Consider the following 3471-nt stretch of genomic DNA (forward strand, 5'->3'; position numbering starts at 1 on the left):
TTTAGGTCTGGCCCTGCCCTTCTCCATTCTCAGTCTGGTGAACACCGTTACTTTGTGATCAATTGCACTTCAGTTACCTCAGCTTTTAGTGTCAGACTTTAAATGGTCCAGCCCCACAACTTTTCTCTCTCTTGAGCACAAGTTTGGCTTCTGACTGACCTTTTGTTCATCTCACCTGTTCTGATCCCACTCAGTTGTATTTCCATGGGACACCTAGTCAATACCTTAATTTGTATACATATATCCATGGCATTCTGAACATTGTGTTGGAGCAGGAGAGAACAATCAATGGATGATTGCACCTTCAACACAATCCTGATGTGGGGGCAGAGGGACAGGGCATCCACTTTGCATGGGGTTGAGCCCCAGCTTAAGTCACTGTGGTGGGCAAGCACATGTATTTGAAAGGGAAATGACCCACCACAGTTTTCTGGCCACACAGAATAATCCAATGATTAGTCAGGGAAACCCAATTCTGAGAGTGTCTTTCCACATGAGTGATGTCTAGACCAGCAGTTGTACTGGCCAAAGTATCACTTCCCAACTAGCATAGAGGTGAAGACATGTATGTTTAACTACATGAGTCTTTCTCAGGGTCTATGAACCATCAAAAGAGTGGCAGGCACCTCAAAGTAAAGCCTTTCTATCATATCCAGTGCTCAGGGTACCACCAGCCTTTATCTTAACCCATTTCTTATAACAGATTAAAATCCAGCAGAGTTCAAAGAAAACAAACAAACAAACAAATCTGATTGACAGGCATTATTTTACAGTAATTATTTTCCATTCTTTTTTTTGTTTGCATTTATTTAAACAACTGACACTCATCCATACTCTGCTTGGATCTGTTAGGATCCAAATAGGCAAATATAAATCTTTACAGGTATTTCAAACAGAGGATTAAATACAGGCATTGGTTATAACTATGGGCTGGAGGAGCAGAAAGGGAAAACATATCAGTGAGAGCCCAGGATCACTTTCCACCAGGGGCTTTCTACCGGAGGAGGTGGGCTGCCTGAGTGGGATTCCAGGAGCCTGTGTCATCAGACCACTGCGACTGTCACCCCCACAGCCATCCTCTCTATGGCTGCTGTCACAGTCACTGCTGCCGGAGACACAGGCAGACCCAGAGAGAAGAGAGTGGCTTCTTTTCCTTCTTTTCCAGGCTCCCTCCCTTGCAGAGCCCCCACTGGCAGACCCCATTCTGAGGCCAGGTGGCAGAGGAGTATGGAAGATTTAACACATGGAGCCCCAACCCTTGTAACATAGAGCGTGATTCTGAGGGGTTCAAACTCAGCTATAAATAAAGGGTCAGTGATGGGCACAGATTATACCTCATCCCCTTCTCCATTGCTCCTGTTGAGTTCTGTTTAATAAATCTGGTGTAGAATCCTAGCACAGAATACCAGTGCAAACAAAGCACCTGGGCAGAATAGGTCTGGGGAAGCTGGAGCTACACTCTGTCTCGTCTCGCCCTCCCCTTCTGCTCTGAAGGCCAGGCTTTGGGGACACAGAAGGACAAAGAATGCTGTGAAGAGGCATGTGGAAGGGATTCAGCTTACAGAGGAGCTCTGCTAAAGAAATGAGGAAAATATAGGTACAGAGAGAATAGCATTGTGTTCTGCTTTTATGCCCTTATCTCTGTTTAAATATGGGTTTTTAAAATTAATTTCTAAGAAGCTGTTTAATTAGAATTTCAGTGGGACTTCCTCCTGTTGCTGATAACGCAATGACATAGTCATCAAATAATCCAGCAAACGTTCCTGAGACATCAACTATGTATCAGGCAGAGTATTAGGCACTGGTGACAAGGGTCTTGAGACTAGTCCCTAAGGAGCTGATGGACTAAGCATATTTTTCACCCAATCTTTTCTAGACATTCAACTTAAGGTATCTTTAGCGGTTTGTGCCATTTTTTGAAATAATTCTCTCGAGAGACATGAAACATGATGATGACAGCTGCCTATGTGTTTTATAAACTCATATTTAGTAAATGCAGGTCCATTAAGAGAAAAGTTAGTGCCTGGCAACAGTATACTAAAACTCAGCGAAAGAAAAAAAAAAAAAAAGCAGCAGCATGATTACTGCAGCAGAGGCTTCAGGAGAAACTAAAAGCACTCTAAATCATATAATGAGGAAAATCATATCAGTCAGAGCTCTTGGTGGCAAGCAATAAAAACCAAATTTGACTATCTTAATCAAAATATAATTTACTGGAGGGATATCAGGAGTACACAGAAGTGATGGAGGCTGAAGGCTCTGGTGTAAAAAAATAATAAAATTCTAAATATACGAATTAGGTAGAAACTCCACAGCTATCATAAAGAGATGTCCCAGTATTGTGGATTATAATGTTGGATTTTATTTCATTCTCACATAAGAGTCAGGTTGGTCTGTAGAAATGGGTCAGCCCTTTCTGCAAAGCCAATCAGGGATCCAGGTCCCACCATGTGGTTGTCCTGCCATGTGTTGTCCTTTTTTGCAAGGTCAGAGCTTCCTTGCTACAACACCCTCCTTTAAACCTGAAGAAATGGAGAAAAAATGGAGGATTAGAGCAAGGAAACCAGCGTTTGGATCCATCACTTCTGCTCACATCCCATTGTCTGAAACGTAGTCATTTGGCCCTACCTAGCTACAAGGAAGGATGGAAATTTGAGTCTGTATTCGTCAGTCATGCGCCCTGCTTAAACTTTACCAAAATGAACAAGAGGAGAATGAATGGATACCGTGGGAGGGAGCATTGTCTCAGCCACATCAAGGGACTTCCAAAGGATTTGCCATGTAGGTGCTTCAGTAAACATTCTGCAGAAGTGCCATGTGCCTCCAGGGCCACTGCAGTGAGACTGACCTCTCACTGCCCTCATTTATTTGCATCATCCACTGAAGTTTCAGAATCACAGGAGAGATTGATTTACTGTCCTAGCCAAAATCAATAGGTGCCCATATATGGATACATTAAGGCAGGCAGGGAGGGCATTTATCCCCTTCAAATTCCATAGCGGGACACAGCATTTACACCACCAAAGGTAAACACGTTGAAAAGATCCCTAAATTGGAAAACCAGAAGAAAGTATTTGATATTGGAAAGCCGAAATGTGCTATAAAATATACCATTATAACGAAGTTCTTTAAATTACCCTACAAAGATTTTCTTTCATTCACGTCCTTTGTCCATGCTAGTTCTATGTATTTTAAACTCTGTGAGTTATTGGTGCCACAGTGCTGAAAATGTCATTATAAATTCTTGACCAAAATTTTTGATCGCTCTCAAAGGAAAAGTGTGATGCTTTTAGGGAACTGGAGAGTATTCTTATTAATCTAATAGTGTCTAGCTGATGTCACAGATATAATCCTCAGGTCCAGGTCCCATAGTAGTAGAAAGTTCATGACTTTGGAGTCAGATCATCCTGGGTTTGGACCATGTTTGGCCAAGTAAGTTTACCTCTTTGAATTTCATGTTCTCCTTTGTAC

Source organism: Camelus ferus, chromosome 6, assembly GCF_009834535.1.
Source record: "Camelus ferus isolate YT-003-E chromosome 6, BCGSAC_Cfer_1.0, whole genome shotgun sequence".
Classification (NCBI taxonomy): domain Eukaryota; kingdom Metazoa; phylum Chordata; class Mammalia; order Artiodactyla; family Camelidae; genus Camelus; species Camelus ferus.